Source organism: Cavia porcellus, unplaced genomic scaffold, assembly GCF_034190915.1.
Source record: "Cavia porcellus strain 051 isolate PalLab524CR breed Dunkin Hartley unplaced genomic scaffold, mCavPor4.1 scaffold_24, whole genome shotgun sequence".
NCBI classification, from domain to species: domain Eukaryota; kingdom Metazoa; phylum Chordata; class Mammalia; order Rodentia; family Caviidae; genus Cavia; species Cavia porcellus.
Genome location: NW_026947507.1, coordinates 16260240 through 16278485, shown reverse-complemented (window position 1 = coordinate 16278485; position 18246 = coordinate 16260240). Strand labels below are relative to the sequence as shown.

Below are 18246 nucleotides of genomic sequence, written 5' to 3'. Positions count from 1 at the left end.
TATGAGTGCAAAAAAAAAAAAAAAAAAGATTTTAGACAAAATACGAAATTACAAACCAAAGCCAAAAGAGAAACAGTGAGTAAAATAAATCACATTTTAACATTAAAATTTAACTTAGATCATCCTAGGTATGCCAAATTATAGCCTAAAAACACAAGACTGATCTTGATTCTTTCAGAAAACCTGTCATAAAACACTGCTGAACACATATCATCAACTTGACACATAAACTACTCTTTTCTTTAGGATGGTTGGAAGTGATATATAACTTTTCCTTAGGTATCTGTCAACTCAGTAACCTCTCTATATTGTTTACCTTGAAGTGGGAGAATTGTGCTGTGAAATATGACTCACTAATAATGGGTGATAATTAACACAGTGACAATAAACTTATTTTCCATAAAACAGTATGTAGAGATAGCACAGAGCAAAGGGAGCAAACAAACCCAAGAATAGGGCATTTGGGCCAACATTACATAATGCAGTGAATAAAAGTCATAGAAGAAAACTACGTTTCCAAGTTGACAATTCTTCATCTTTACCGTAATTATAATCCCCAGCACTGTGCACATAGTAACCACAATGTCATCATATGAGCAGGATGATTCTACCCTAGACTTTTTTATATTGAGGATCAAATCTAAAACTTCACACAAGCTAGGCGAGTGCTCCACCACTGAGCCACATCTCTAACCCAGAAAATAATTTTAGTAACATCTATTTTGACAAGTATTTGATATTCTTCATTTTTGAAATTAGAAACTAAATCACACTTAGTGGTAAAGTAATGTATTTCTAAAGCACTTGTGAATAACAATTTTAAAGGATTATGTCAATATCGTTTTGTCACTTGTATTCATTCTATCTGAGAATGGTAGTACACCATAACAATCCATAGCTAGAATTTTGACACTTATGTGTTAAAGACAAGATAGAATTATGAGTGTCCATTTTATTATTCTCACATCATTTCAGCCACTTGATAATTTAAATTCCCATCGTTGTCTTCATTTAAATTTGTTTAAGAAATAGTTCAATTGAGAATATGTGATTATATTTCTCTTCATGGCCTCTTAGACACATGAAAATATCTGACAATGAATCGAGAGGTATTTAATTAGTATTATTATACTATTATTATTTTTGCTTTGTTGTTTTTTGTTTTTAAGACTTTAAAAACAACTAACAGAAGAACATACAAACTGAAAATTCAGGGAAATTGATTATTTGCAATCCTGTTTGAGTTTGTATAATTTTTGTTTTTAACACACATCTTTATGTGAACCACATAAAATGAAAGAACTACTATAACATTTATTTTTTCTCTCCATGTTTTAATGCACTGTGTGCATTCTACGTTATTTAAAAATACAAGTTATCCAGATTGAGTTCTTTATTGAAAACATTAAAGCCATTGTATTTATACTGAAGAGTTTATCTATTCTCACACTAGAGAACTGATGTGGCAATTAACTTCTCTTTCCTCTTTAGTTAGCGGCTTACCCCCAATGCATCTTTCATTTAAGTTTGAAGGACAAATGATGGAATTGATTTTCAAACTTACCTATAAGATTCCACACTGTAAAATCATATTTGTAACACATTTAATGGATTTCAACATCAAAGATCCTGATTATTAAACTTCTCTTTTATATTTTGCTCCTTGGCCTTAATGTTGATATTACCCAGAACTCTCAAAAACTAAACAAAATAAAGCAAAAAATCCAAAGTAAACTAAAAATCAAAACAAACATAAAAGACAAGAGCTATCCTATATACTGGTTATTATATATACCCTGAGATAGAATTTTATTTTGCATAACTGGCTCATGTAATTGTGAAAGCTTGGCAAGTCCAGAATCTGATGAGAGACTGACAAGGAAGAGTCCTAAGATGACACGCTGGAAAAATTCCTTTTTGCCTGGAGTAGATAAGTCCATTTTCTTAAGATCTTCTAGTAGTGGGATAAGGCCAATCCATATGATGGAAGATAATTTACTCTATCCAAAGTCAGCTGATTCACAAGTTAACCACATCAGAAAACACTTTCACAGAAACAGCATGATTCAGCCATGGTGACATGGGAATTTTGTCATCACAGTGACCATCTCTCCTAAACTTATGCTCTTCCATAGCACACACACAAATTCTACTTGTAGGAATGTTACTCTTTTCTGTTTCTCCACATGTGTGCAGGGCTTTTTCTCCCCTTGACATATCATTAAAGTAATTAATAATAATAATAACAATCATTCTCGAGTAATACAATGTCTACTGTTAGTGCTAGTAATCAGAATTACTACACATCTTTGATGTAGTTAGAACTGAAAAACGTGGGGCTGGGGATTTAGCTCAACGGCATAAGCGCCTGCCTTGCAAGCAGGCAGTCGTGAGTTCGATCCCTGGTACCGATAAAAAAGAAAAAAAAAGACAAAAAAAAAAAAAAAGAATTGAAAAACGTATCTTGTATACTTTAATCTCAAAATTTGAAATATATATATATATATATATATATATTCATATATTCATGTTTCAGTTGGAGTCATTTGGTAGGATTAAGAAGGCTCTCTCTAGGGCATCAAAATTATCAAAATATCATAATGAGATTGGATCCCATGATTCTTTATTTTTCCTTATATCACCCTACTTGCTTTAATTAAAGATATGGTTGTCTTGTATATCAGTCAGCCAGTTATTATGACTTCACAGTGATAAAAGGGGCTTTAAATTAAAGCAAGAGCCAGTAAGTAAGATGTATGATAAGATTTTTGTTAATAAAAGTCCATTTATCACCAATTACTGTGACAGTTTGTGTAATATTTCACTGAGTTTTTAAATGACCTTTATTTTGGATTATTTTTAGAGTGACCATAACTAAAGAGAGGAAAGTGAGTTTATCAATAATATTATTTCCATAATTTCTGCCTCATTATATTTGAACTGACTAGGGCTACATGACATAGTCAGAATTTTAATTAATAAATATTACCAAGATTGTAACTGATGAATTTAGATTTATGTTTCATCAGAAAGATTATGTTAGAGTAAGGATATAAATGAATGGTACAGTACTTGCTTAGCATGCAAGAGGCTCTGGGTTCATATCCCCAGCATGATGGATGGAGAGACAGGCAGACAGACAGAAAGACAGTCAGACTGATGATGCTGTTTATTCAGGGAATGTCCTAGAGCCACATGGACCAGACATGCTTTAAAATGACATAACTACACTATCTACTATTCTTGAGACAAATCTCTTATTGCTTCTCACATTATGACCCACTCACATATCTCAGCAATGTTTTCTGTCACAAGGTTTATATTTAAATGAAGTCTCTTTATCAGAATTAATGTATATTGGACCCAGGAGTGTTATCCTCTAACAGATATATTGACATTGAGAAATGATGTTTCCTTCCTGGGATAACAATTTAAATATTTTTAATATGTCAGTTTGTATTGACAGTGATAGATAAGGAAGAATTCACTGAACTAATTTCCTATATTTAGAACAATCCCAGTGGAATCATAAGAAGAACTGTATTTGCATTTTGGAGCTGAGTAAATTCAGGAGTTGGAAATATGGGATGCACAGATACTGACTCAGGCATACAGTTTTCAATTTGATACAGTTAAAGTGGATTTCCTTACCATTTCAAAAGTTTTAGATTTCACATATACACTTACACAATCAACAGAATAATTACACTTCTTATGTCTATTTTTATAGAGCACTGACTTCTTTGTTTTAAATTTAACCTGTTCAGGTTGGTTTGGTATGATAACCATAACCTTTTTGACTGAGACAGATTGTATGCAGTCCTCTTTAAAAATGCTTTTATTTTAAAATGTTTTCCTATCCATTTTGTTGTTTTTCTTTCAAAAGTTTCCCACACCACAAAAGTAGTAATTACCTTTTTAATTTTCAAAGAAATCATTAAATGATAAATTTGGTCTGAAGTTGTATTTAGTTAGCAATTCTAATATATTTCAGAAAATCTGGTTAATAATACAATGTTAAACCTTCAAAGTAGCATTTGGGGGGCCTGAGTTCAGTTCCAACAGGTTGCTTGTTCTTGCACTATGACCAAATACTTAATATGTTCAGTTTTAAATCCCAAATGATTATTTCTATTATTCTAAAGACATTTTTTTTCTTTTTAGTAGTCCATTCTATCTTTGAGAGTTTATTATTTTATCAGTTTATTACTATACCTAATCAATGGAGTTTCCCATCATATAAAAGTGAAAAGCCTAAAAACCCAAAACAACTGATAAAATAATAAGCATATAAAGGTTTAATTACTCATTATTTTTAATGCTGAAAAATATAATATTGTCTACGTTTATAATTGTGTATTTATGGTTTTGTCTGTTGATGGTTCTGTGGTCACTTCAAATTTTAGACAATAGTGAATAAAATTCTTATAAATGAGTGCAATTTTTTTGTTTAGACACATTTTTTAACTCTTTTTGATAAATAAAGGAACATGATTGCTGAATCTGTGTGTCATATAGTAAAGGTATATGCAGTTTTGTAAGCAAATAGTACTGTTATATGAATTGTCTCCCAAAGTAGCATAACTTTTTACTTTCTGTTGGCAAGGAGTGTTCTGGTTGTTCCACATCCTCATCAGCACTTGGTATTGTCACTTTTTTGATTTTGGTTATTCCAATTTGTGTGTACTGATATCTCATTGCTTGATTTTACTTTTCTCTGAAAACACTTTCTTTTCACATGTCTATTTGCCATTTCTATATCATTATGTTAAGTTATATGTTAAAGTCTGGCCATGTATTAATAAGTATTTTTTATTGTTAACTTTTTGGAATTCAGTTGGTATATTTTTGTATAGCAGTTCTTTATCAGATCTATTTTATAGAAATATTTTCTTCCATTATATTATGTCACTTTTTCATTCTCTTGCAAGTGTATCATGCAGACCAGAAATTTTTATTGCTAGTAAAATCAATTTCATCAATGTTTTTAATTGCTCATAGTTTTGGTGCCAAATATGAAAAGTTATTCTTTTGTATTGTCTTCTAGGAGTTTTTGAGTTTTAAATTATTCATTGTAGTCTAGGATTCATTTACAATTCTTTTTTTAAAAGAGAGGCTTAATACTTAACTCTATATTCTTTTTTCATGTGGTTGTTGAGTTGTTATATCACTTTTAGTTTTTTTAACTGTCTTTGCTGCATTTTTTGCATCCATATCTATTGATGGATTAATTTAGTTAATCTGTAGTTTTAACCAATCTTCCCACACCCTAGATCCAACTAACTCTAAAGAGCCCGACCTATTGGCTCAGGAAGCTTTGGGGAGACAATTAGATACAGTTCACAAACAGAAGATTAATATCTTTTCATCCTTTTAATACTGAAATTGTGAGAATTTTTTTTAAAAAGTAAGATTGTTTTATCATGCTTTTGATGTTGCTTATAAATGATAAGTAAAATAAGATTCTGAATTTGTGAGGAATGTCCCTCTAGTACTATTATCATTGTATTATTGAAATATGCTATCTAGGAATTCATAGTTTACCCAACAAAGCGATTAGAAACATAAGAAGATCAAAACCAAAAACATCCATCAGACCTGAGCATAGTCTTATGAAAAATTAAACAACCTGTTCTGTTTTTAAGTGTATCTGACCGACTTCATTATGTCATTCTCTCTGTTGATATAACTGCATTCACTTTATGTTGGCATTCATGTCTGGTTAGATAGTGAGCATATCTTGTTTACTTTTGTATTTTACAATTTAACAGAAGGCAGATATTCAGTACATAGGGTAGGAATTGTAAAAAATAAGGTAGAAAGAGACAAGATAAGTGGAAAAGTAAACAAAGAGTGAATTCAAGAACATGGGCATGTTGTTGATTTAAGATTACTATGTAGTCTTAAAAAACACTATTATCTATAGCATGATTAACACCTTATTTTCTGATATTTCTACCCTTGTATTATTAACCATACTGAGGTCAAGAACATCCTTTGGGATGATGATAAGTAACAAATTAAATGAAATTTACCTATTTATCACCTATCTACTGTATCTAACATCTGTCTCCTTTTTGTATTACAACAACAACTGCAAACTTTTAGTGTGAAAAATATATAATCATTGAAATATAGATGCTCAGAAAAAGATGATAAAAGTAATGTAGTAAGCTGAGGGGTAAAAAATGTCAGTAAGTGATTATGGACAGACAAAAACAAATCGAGCCATGGATTCGCCTCCTTTCTGAACCACTCCTCATAGGACCTTGTTTCAGGATTGCTTTTCTAAAGTGTCATCCATACACCACCATGCAAAATATAATGATTGGATTGAGGCTCCCTTTTTCCTACCTAACTAGAGGTGTCAATGGATTTACTTCTCATAAACTCATGAGGCTATGCTGCTCCCAAAGCATAAGGCTATTTTTTTTAAATGGAGCTAGTTAGATTTCTTTTAACTATGAGCTACATTAACTGAATTAAACTGAAGATAAACATAGCTTAGCTTGATCTTCCTCCTTGTGTTTTAGTGTACCATAAGCCACAAGTAAATGTCTCAACTCAGCAGCATTCACATTTTGGACTATGGCTTTCTTTTTGCAGGTAAATGGAAGAGCCAAGGGCTTCTCTGTGTATTGCAGGATATTGGCAATATCTCTAGCTTCTATGAGCTGAATAGAATAGTATTTCCCAGTTGTTATAGTAAGCTGAGGAAGAGGCAAAATCATCCCTAACTAAGGACCATTGCCCTAATAAAGATTATGCTTGTTTCCTTTCTTCATTCAATATAATAGTATTCAATACTGTTCTCTGATTTATTTTTCAATTTACTTGCTGCATTTGTTCTGATTCATTCCCATTCTTTTGCTGTTACAACAGGAAAGATTGCAAGAGCAGGTTAGTTTTTCATCAAAGAGGCAATCAATGCCCAAAGATATCAATTCAATTACTTTGGTCTCATTAACATAAAAGTATTTCATGTGAGTTTGAAACTGAAACTGTTGAACTCTACAAAAAAGATTAGTAAGCAATTCAATAGATAATGGCAAAATATGTGGTCAAAATACAATTATGTGGTATTAAAGTACAGTTTAAAATAACAAAAGGTATATCAAGTTTTTTGCTGAAATCATGTAGGATAATATTGATTAGAACCATTAAGATTATGTATATTTGTCTTTACTAAATCAACCACATTAGTATTTCCAGAAGTCATCTGAAAATGACTATACAAAGTAAATAGTCAAAAATCTGGATTATTTTTTCCCTGCCTGAGAGGCTGAAGGAAATGAACATTGGGGTTTATGTCCCTAATCCATTCTCCAACCACATGGTGCAAGATAAGGTTGTAAAATATGTCCACTTTCAGGCAGTCTATTTTAAGTACCCAAGTTTGATGAAAAAGAAGTGAATATGGCTTCTAAGAGAGCCTAACTTACCCTTGGGTAATAGCTCATGCTGGGAGAACTCAGCTCATTATGGATTACTTCATTGCATTGGTCATACTAGGAGATGACAAAGCCTTATAAGACAAATATTATGGATCAATCTTCAGAAGCCAGCTCTACATGCAGCCAAAAATCCTCATTGGCAGAACAAAACTGAAATCCCTTAATGAATTCTGTTACTGTGGCAGCATACTGTCAAATTATGCACTAATAGCAAAAGAACTAGAAAACCGTACCAAGAAACCAGCATGTTTTTTGGCAGGCTGGAAACTAGCGTCTGGTGCTGAGCTTCCAAACATTCTAAAGGAGAGAACTGACACCGAAATAATGCAACATTCTTGTGCAAACTAGCCAGGGTTTTGAGTACTAATTCTAGGCAGCCACTTGAAAATGAGGTGTTTTTTTTTTTTTTTTTTTCCTTTTTTCAACATTTCCCACAATTATAATTAGCTATTAGTTGGTTTAAAAATGAAAAAGATGCCAAAAGGGCTATGACTGTATTTAGGATCATAGTTACATTTTAGGGCAGAGTTCTAATTTATGAGTCAATTAATATACCAAATCAATCTCTGTAACTTAAGTTGTGGGCAAGATTTACAGGTAATTAGTGTAATATAGGAGTGACTCGACATAGATTAGGAGAATGAAGGCACACAAGTGGTCTCTACAGTTTACTTCTTTCTTCACTTTTGTTGCAGGACTGTTTCCCAATCAGCTTCCTAAAACTTTCGCAAATACATCACAAACTTTACCAGAAACACTTTTGTTTCCCTCCATTTCCTTTACTCTTACTTAAATTCAATACAATATTTCCTATATTGAAATTCCCTTTCCTTTCCCAGGAATCATATATTCCTTCTTCCCCACTATTTTTTGTGCAAAAAGGAAAAAAAATTATGAGACAAATAAATGCATTTCTAACTTTGTTCCCTAGAAATCTAGAGGTTCCATAGCAGTAGTTTCTGAGGTACAGGTTGGGAGAGGACACAAGAAGAGGAATTGATTGGGTCTGAAATTCGCCACCCAGCTATTGCATAGCCATTTCCTACCACATTTCCATTAAAGAAAAGATGTCTACAAGTCCAGAGAGTTCATTAATAGTAGAATACACAGAGCTATCAGGGAGAGTGTGCCTCCGTAGACTTTTGAACTGAAATAAAACAAATCATCCTTAAAAACAAAAGTGAGGGATTTTATCCCATTATTAATCTTGCTTTTACCACCTTGAATACAAACAACTCCAATTGAAAAATTGTCCTTATTTTTTCTCCTACTTAACACTTTTACTCTTTAAATACTTCTACCAAATTTAATACTCTGCAAAGCATGTATAATAGAGTATTTCCAACTAAGAAAAAAGCTGAAAATGCTAAAGACATAATTAAACCGTGAAAATAAGAAAATGAATTGTCTAAAATAATGTAACTGTTTTTACTCTAAATTAAGAATGACCATGTATTTTATAGTTTCTATTGCTACAAATTATTTATGGAGAAAAATAAGGTATCCTTTATTAGGAATATTTTGTCTTGGAGCAATCCATTCTTAAAACAAAATATACAACATTTTGTGTATTATAAAATGATGAAAAATTAATTATAACCACTACATTTCTAACAAACCATTTTCCAATTTGTTTTATATTAATGAAAATAAATCTAGAGATTTATAGGAAATAATGTTTAAGAAGTAACACTACTTGCCACCCATGTTAAAGAGCAAAATTTATTATTTATATCAATATTTGCTAAGATAAAACTTAACTGTAATTAATTAACTTTTAAAATAACAGTATTTATAGTAAATCTTCTCCACTTGCCTTGACATAATTTTCTTCAGCGAACAACTTATTATCCAAATATCTTTTTTCCTATATGAAGACTGTTTCTTCAAGTAATTATAAAAAATTGAAACATTTTCTTTTCTTTTAGAAACACTGCTTTCTTCAAATCTAAAAACCACTTTAAAGAATCCTATTAAACTAAAGAGATATGTAAAGAAACATCTTAGTTTACACTATGTCAGTAGATTTTTTACTTCAAAAAAGAAAAAAAATGAGCAGCTAATTAAACAAAACACACTTCCAATTTTGTATTACATACTAGTTTTTGTACTGTATTAAGCGGATATATTTTGGCCTGATACAGCTTTAAAATTTGATATCAAGCTTATTATTAGAAAATATTTAAATAACTTCCTAGTACTTGTAATGTTTCTGAGAAGAAACAAAGAAATTAAATTCAGACAGAATATAAATGTATAATAATAATAACATAATACATTCATATCAAGTTTTGGGGTAATTACAGCATATTTTTAGATATTTTCATAGAATCAAAAATGTTGTTTCATTAAGAACAAAAATTTGTCTCATTAAAAAATTTTCAGATGATTTCATGGTGAATATAGATGTCTAATTCACAGCATATTAGCTCTTCTTGTATTTGGTACATTTTAAACATGTACAGTAAAATCAGCATTTAAAAAATAATTCAAGAAAGCAAGTTCTCTAATACCTGCCCCAGTGAGCTGGGTAATTCTTGTAAATTGGTCTTTTGGCCTGAGAGATTTAGATAATTACTTAATTCTTATTTCAGGTTGAATATTCATATACTATTCAACTGCAAGCATATGATAAATGATTTATTTCCTTGTGTAGTAAATTGATTAAATATTAATTAAAATATTGTATCTGGCATACATGGAATTATATATTTCCCCTTTCCTCAGAAAGTGTGTCTAATTTTTTCTTCTTATTTTCAAATCTGTTTTGTAAATCAAGAAAGATTTATTAAGTCAAAGAGGTTTGCGTAAATATTAAATCATGTATACTTAAAATGAAATTAAAATTAAACTTTCCTCAATGTGAACAATGATCACACAACTTTAAATATTGAGAAAAATCAACACATTATTTATGCCAGCTAGGATGTTTTTTGTAATTGAAATTTACTTTTACATTTTCAGCAGTATTTGTAACTTATGGTAAAAATTGAGAAATAATTTTCACTTGGCTGTTGTGGATTTTCATTCATAAAAATAAAGTTAGAATAATACAGTGATAATATCATAGTTCTTATTTAGGAACATAGAATAATCACATTAGTTATTGTAATTTAGAGTTTAATGCGTTGTAAATTAACATATTCCTGTTTTGTGACTTTTTAACAGGCAATAACTTCAAATCTCATGGTGGATACAGATGTTTGCTGCAAGGAAATAACTGTGAGTGTTTATGAATATGCAGTAACTTTTTAAAAATAGCAACCTTTCAATAGTTCGGGCTCCATTATTGCTTAAATCTATGAAAAAGTTAATATGATTATTAAATTAGCCCTCATAATTTTGATAATATATATTCACTGTAATGGTATTAGTATTTCTCATAGAATTCTAATAGACTAAAACCAAGTTTTTCTTTATTATTGAAGAAATGTAAAGTATGACCAAGTGTTTATATTTCACTTATTTTTACATCGGTTTGCTATGAATTTCACTTATACAAATGTAATAATCACTTTCTCTTTGATGAGCTGATGATTTATGGAGTCTGTTTTTTATGTGTAGTTATTTTTAAAGTGATATTTTTTTTTAAATTGTGGATCAGTTTTTTTACATGCTGGTTTTACTTGGAGCAACTCATCTCTTTAATAAAGTTGTAAGTTAAATATTTTTCATGTAAGTGTGAACTATGTTACTCTCACCACTGGAGAGAAAAGGCGTTTTTCTATCAGATGGAATTTAATAACAAAATAGGATGAGATATGTTCTAGTTCTTTTGCACTATAATTTTCTTAATGTTTTAAATCTGTGTTTATTTCAAATGTGAGCATAAGTAATTTTTGTTTTACCTGTCATCTTGGGTTATCAATGTTCCATTCTGTACATTAATACAATTATTTGAGAATTATCTCCAGTCCCAATTGAACAGTAAGATGTCAGCCTGGTGCAGGCTGTTTGCTCATCCAGAAATTAAGACATGAGGTTTTAAAGGTAAACAGTTCACGTAAGGAGAACATACGAGTCACATTCAGACTCATCTGTCTCATTGAAACTTTCAGAGAGAAAAACTCTGTGAATTAAAAGTTTTGATTTCATAAACAGTTCACATTTGTGCTACATTCTCTACTCCAGTAGATTTCTGGTGCTTTTTAAAATTCGGGCAGTGTTCTACCTTGTGCTCCTTGCTGATACCTCTTCTGGATGTGGTCTTCATTCTACAATTTATCTGTTTGACTCTAAATTCCCCTGTCTTGTGATCTTCAACTTGACATGGCCTTCTTAGCCAATTGTAGTTATCTTTCTTGTGTGAAATAAATTTTTATTTATTTTTTTTATTTTGGATATTCCTGTCTTGCTTTTTTGTTAATTCAGTTGTAGATAAAGACTTTGGTGAATACACTGGTAATACTTTTAGAAAATGTCACCTGGTACTAGCATTGTGTTATAGTCTAAACTGAAATAAGATTATTCATGAAATAGCTCTAATTATTTCTCTGTCTTGTTATGGATGAGAAACAGGATGTAGATCAGGAAAATGCCTTCATAAACAACGGTATGGAATATTTATTTTCTCATATAGTAACCAAGCAGAGGTCACTTGTTGGATATTTTATAAGTAATACTTTAAATGATTTAGTTCAAATTCTCTGTTGCTTAGATGTTTCTAATGTACTTCTATTTTTAAATCATGTTTATATAGTTTTAACAAGCAATAACATATGTAGTATAAAATATATAGTGTAAAACACATCTGTATGTATATGTATACATAGTTATCTATACAAAATCATATTTTCTTAGTATCCAAAATTTGAAATATAAAACAGAATTTTATTATTTTTTGATTAGTCTATGTTAATTTTATCCCTAAATTTTCAGTCTTAATGTGTTATTATGCTATTTTTCATTCATGGATTTAATAGATCTTGAGGAACAAAAGTACATAGGCTCAGATACTAAAGATATAAAAAAAATTATCTCTTGTTTCCTACTTACAGGCTGCAAAAGGTGATACAAACATTTAGCAACTATTTCCATTCATTATAGTAGTAGTTGTGATACAAGTCAGGATACAGGTCTAAGAAATAAAGGGTGAGTGTCCAGTTATCCTCTGGGAATTAAAGCAGTGTTTTCCGCAGAAGATTTCTTGCACCACCATGAGTTTGGGTAGTTGCAAAGGTGGTGATGTTGTAGTGGCTGTATAATGTATGTGTGATTCAAGGTAGAAGTAGATGGTGAGAGGTGGAGGTTGTGAAGAAAGGCTTTGGCAGTCATTTCTGACTTTATAGGAGAGGAAGGCATTCTTTCCAGCATGTAGCAAGATAATGTCCTACAGCAGGAGAACACCACATGCTTAGGGAGTATAAAATAAATGTGACAGAGAAGCAGGAAAGAGAAATATAGCTTAAATGACATTAGCAACTTTTCAGAGGATTTCAATTTTATTTAATTTCTCTATAAAAAAACGAAACCCTAGTGGATTTTCTAACACTATGGAACACTGAAATTACCACTAACTAAACAACTATACGGAACAAAAGTTACAGAAGGTGGAGAAGGAGCAAATGAAATGAAAGAGAAAATTCATTTAAGCATTTAAACCAATACTTTTATAAAACAAGACATGATAAACTGAGCATCAGTAGTGTACAAGGATTTCCAACATGTCATATCTGGTTAGGGGAGTTTTATTTAGAGTTTGTATGCTTACAGCAATAGTAGAATTAGAGATGTAAGAGGAGAGAAATAAGGAGACAGACATCTACCTTGTCAGAGCAAGGTAGGAACTTGCTGGTACTCAACAGTCCTTGTTCTTAGCCTCTTTTATTGTACAGTAAGAAAGGGACTGTAACCCTTGAGAGCTGTTATAAATTGACTGGCTGTTTCAGGTTCTGAGACCCCTGATATGGCCAATGTCCTCTTCAATGGCCTATGTGCACATTCTTAGACAAACTTTCTTTGGTCTTTTGGTTTTGTCAAGGAGATAATTGTGAGATTTATAGTAGAGTTTCAAATTCAAGGCCAAGTTAGCAAAGATACATGTGTAATTTAGTATAGTCTTATGGCGAGTATGGTATATTAAGCAAGTTTTTTATAATACATCCTCCCTTTCCACTTTATGCTTAACTGGAGGTGGAGGAGGAGCATATGGGGGCCCTGGAATAGAAATGAACTAGGCTGCTTAGTGATCCGGCCCGAGGATCAATCCATGGGGTGTGCCTGGAGGGGGAATGGAGATTAGTAGAACAGGGGGGGAGACAAAGAGAGATTGAAGCAATTTGAGAGAATCTGATCAAGCCTTGTTTATTCTGGAAGTGATCGAATCCTTTATAGGCCAAAGGCAAGTTGGTGGGACAGGAAGAGGCTAAGGGGATGAATACAACAGAGTCATCATCACATTCGGGTATGTGATGAAAGCAGGAGAGGATTATGGTTAATGTAGGCAGATGCATCATATGCCCATAGGAGAGAGGCGGGGAGGCAGCAATGGGGCTGTCATGCTGCTCCCTACAGCTTAGCAGTTTGTCCTATTTATTTTTCTTAGTTACTCTCTGTAGCAGGGGTTTAATTGTTTTTGCTAGAAACCTCACGTAAGGTGCTTAACCTCTCCTGACTGTTCCCTAATTTTCCCTACACTGGGAAACCAGATTATTTATTTGGGTTATCTATCCTGTTTCAAGAAACAAATTTATATGATATTTAATGAAACGTCTCTGGAAATTAAAACAAGTTAAAAAACAAGAGGAGCAAACTTTAAAATAAATAGTTGTGAGAGGAAAGATTTCACTCAGTTGAAACTCCTGTACTCTTATATCTTGGCAGTTGAAACCCCTGTATACTTATTCCTCAGAACTAATACAACCAAGTTCAAAACTCTGAGAGTACCAGCTGGCTATAACTGATATGACTTTTTTTTAATCACCTAAATACTGTCCAATACAGTAGCACTGGGTTCACATGACCGTTAAAATTCATTAAAATTAAATAAATTTATAAATTTATATCATCAATTACCTAAATCGTATTTCACTTACTAGAAAGATATGGCAAATGACTGTTCACCCAGTTCGACAGCATAGACACTTCCAAAAGATATACTAGACAACAAAGTTCCAAATTTGTTGAGGACTCATTGAAGAATTCAATTGTGATGCAAAATTAAACCCCAAAATACTAATATAGTTGTACTTGGCTTCATGAACATAATTTGTTCCAAGATGTTAGAAAAGATGACTGCATTCATGCTTTTACAAGAAAGATGGTACAGTTGTGTTTTTCACCCAATACCAGACGTTTCTGTTTGTGAAAAAAAAAATGTTTGCAAACAAAAGCATTCGTAAACTGAGGCATCACTGTACTTATAGCTTTTCAACATTTTTGTAAGTAGAAAGGCTTAGTCATATTACTTTATAGTGTAGTACATAATACAAGAATTTTATAAAATAATAAAAAATCTTAATTCTCAATTTAATAATTTAAGGGTTTTTCTTTTCCACCAGTAATGGACTTAACTAAAAGCTGCACTGGCACTCATAGAGTAACTGACATACACTCGTGGTGACAAATCAAAGAGTTTACTAGAGGAAAAGACAATTTTCTTAAAACATCTTATTTTCTAAATGCTATTTAAGAAAACTAGTTTCTATTTCAAATTTTATTACTAACACTCATTGATGCCAGGTCTCACTAAAAGATAACATTTAGAATTACAGAATCTTATTAGAGTGCAATTTTCAGAGCTCAATGTGTAAAACATAGTTCACTACCTCTGACTTCTTAAAATGTATGAGATAAAAAAGGAGTCTTTAATAACAGTGTTACTAAATTATAGGCTATATTATTTCTGAGAGAAATGTACTTTGATCTTATAGGGAAAAATAAAGTTGCTCTCTAGTTTAATTGCACACAAACTTAGTTCATTAACTGTGGTCTGTAGGGTAAGGGAAATTTCACACTTCATGGCATGTTCATTATAAATGGGGTATTTGATCTTCCTTTCCCATTATTTGCAAATGAGATATGGTGGTGCAGAAATCAGTGGAAAATAGTGTAGAAAAGGAAGGGATGAATACCTAGAGTTAATTTATAACTTGAGTCTTGACCTATTTTTACAGAACTTCCCCCATGATATTATTTACTAACTACAAAGTATTTGAATCTAGGATTTTATCCAATACTATACATTGATATATATATATATATATATATATATATAGATAGATAGATAGATAGATAGATATAGATAGATATAGATATAGATATAGATATATAGATAGATAGCTATGTGAGTGTGTGTGTGCGCATAGGTGTGTATCACATCTCCTTTTAGACCAAACAAGTCTACAAGACACTCTGTTGCCTAATTGCACAAAAGTTTAGCAATGTATTATCTAATTCAGCTTTAATAATTAAAAATTAATTTTATATCCTTTCAGTCAAAAAATTGTTTTTTCATTGTTTATCTCCTTGTCGTCATATACCAGGTAATCTAAATTATCACTGTTTTTATCATATCTCTATGCATTTTTTTCAAAATCCTTCGGTTCACACATTCAGCCTATAAGATAAACTTTGCCTTTAATCTGGAAACTTTTCTATCAGTTTTGGCCCACAATAATTTAAACTCTATCAGTTAAACTTTACTTCCATTGTTTCATTTCTTTTCTACTTGCTAATGAGCTTGCCCCTCTAAGTGCCTTCTCTATGTCTTTTTGTTTTGTTTTGTATCTCAAAATCATTCTTTTAAATCACTTTTTCAGGTAACCATAGACTCTAGTGGCTTAAATTTCACTTGTTATTATTATCCACTTCAATAGAGTTAATTACATATATACATATGCTCCCTTGTGACCATTCTTGAAATAAAACTTAATTAATGTTCGTGACTTATTTCAGTCTGTTACTCCTGTCCCTATTAGCTTGCTTGAGGGCAATTGTCATGTAATAAATTTATGAGATTATATTAGTGAGGGCGAACTCGACTTGTTGATTGAGAATTTAAGAATCTTACACTGCATGGTTTGCCATCTCACTGATTCATACTGAACTTAGAATGAATAAATATGGGTAAAATTAACAAAATATTATTATTCTTGTCATTGCATTCAAGAATGCTGGAACAATGAATTTTCTTTTTGATGTCTCAGACGAGCTCTAAATTCCATAAATTAGATCAGTCTCTTTCAAAGGTAACATTAATATATTCAAGCAGTTATCTTTGAAGAGATTATGAATTTTGATTTACTTATCTATAAATATTAAATGTGAAATAAATAATATGATACTTGTGTTAATTCACAATAAATATCTCAGTAAGATGAAAACTGTTAGGGCCAACGCCGCAGGGAAAGAGACCCCAAGGACTCAACTCTTGGTGAGGAAAAAAGAGTTTATTTCCATGCGCATGGGGTCCCCCAGGCAAACGAGTGCGGAGGGGCCCCGAGGGGAATTTGTGCAGGGTTTTTAAGGGTACAAGCGGGAGGCAAGCAAGTTTACAGAAGCGAATCGCATTGGTTAATTTTGAACGGCGCAGGACTTGGCTAATGCTGATTTGAGGGTCTGGGGCCGAGTAACCATGGAGACCGAGGGTCTTGGTTTGACCTTGGAGTGCCAGGTGCACCCCGGTCCTGTTTAAACAGCACATTCTTTTACTTATCTCTATCTTTACAGAGAACAGAACATCTAGTGGCTAATGACTAGCAGAGACATTCCTTCCTGCCCTGCTCTGATTATCTCCTGGGAAAGGTTTAGGGAGTGAAACATTCTTTGCTGCTTTTTATAACTCGGGGAGGGGGTTATAGCAGGGGGGTCAACTCTCACATTTCCCCCTTTTTTTTTTTTTTTCATGACTTTTAATCTTAAAGGTCCTGTATGGGTAAGGGATCATATTGTTGGCGTAGCACCATAACTTTTACTTGAGAAATCTGGGCCCTCACAAACTGGGTTACTCGGTTAATGAGCCAAGGGGCTATAGTCATGACTATAATGAATCCGGCCAGGGGTCCCAATAAAGGGAGAATATAGGGCAGGATTGATTCCCAGAAAGAGAACACTTTGGCTTCACTTGAAGGGGGCTCTCGAGATCTGATTCTCTCTCTCAACTTTTCCATTGCATCTTTTACAATCCCAGTATGATCAGTATAAAAACAACACTCTTCTCTAAGTGCGGCGCAGAGACCGCCCTCCTTTAAAAACAAAAGATCTAAGCCTCTTCTGTTTTGTAACACTACTTCAGATAGGGACGAGAGAGACTGTTGTAATGCAGTTATAGAAGTCTCTAAGGCCTGTAAATCTTGGTTTACTACTGCAAGAAGCTGCTGGCGAGACTGGTGCCCAGTAATGAGGGCTGCTGTACCAGTTCCTATCCCCCCTGCCACACCTATCCCCAATAGGACTGCTAGGGTCAGGGAGACAGGTTCCCGTTTATATCGACCTCTCATGAGGGAGAGCATGTTAGGGGGGAGATACTTAATGCGTGGCATAAGGTCTATAAGGATGCAAGAGCTGTCCCCTGCCAGGAGTACATTTGTGGAGACGCAAGGGGTGAGCCCTGTAGTACATAACCAGAATGCCCCGGTAGGAGGGATGAGGTATTGGTTCCTGGGGAAGGAGCGAGTATGTGTGAGGCAGCGATGGCGTAGGTTTGTAGGCCAATTATCAAGTGTCCCTATACAGGTTCCTCGGCTAGCGAGGTCAGGTAAAGGAAGGGTGTGGAACACATGATCCCAGTCGCACTGGTCGGGATTGGGAGTCAGCGTATAGGAGTCATTTAGAGCAGTCCCCTCATAATATG

At 32.7% G+C, this 18246-nt stretch overlaps 1 protein-coding gene across 15 annotated transcripts in view; it reads left to right on the top strand.

The window, feature by feature from the left end:
• The window catches only part of Tenm3 (teneurin transmembrane protein 3), a 2467413-nt gene that overhangs the window by 711640 nt on the left and 1737527 nt on the right, over window positions 1-18246 (top strand). For all 15 annotated transcript variants that reach the window (XM_063234704.1, XM_063234707.1, XM_063234699.1 and 12 more), the window contains one exon: window positions 10623-10676. The gene's annotated coding sequence lies outside the window, so the exon portion shown is untranslated. The remainder of the gene's footprint in view (window positions 1-10622; window positions 10677-18246) is intronic.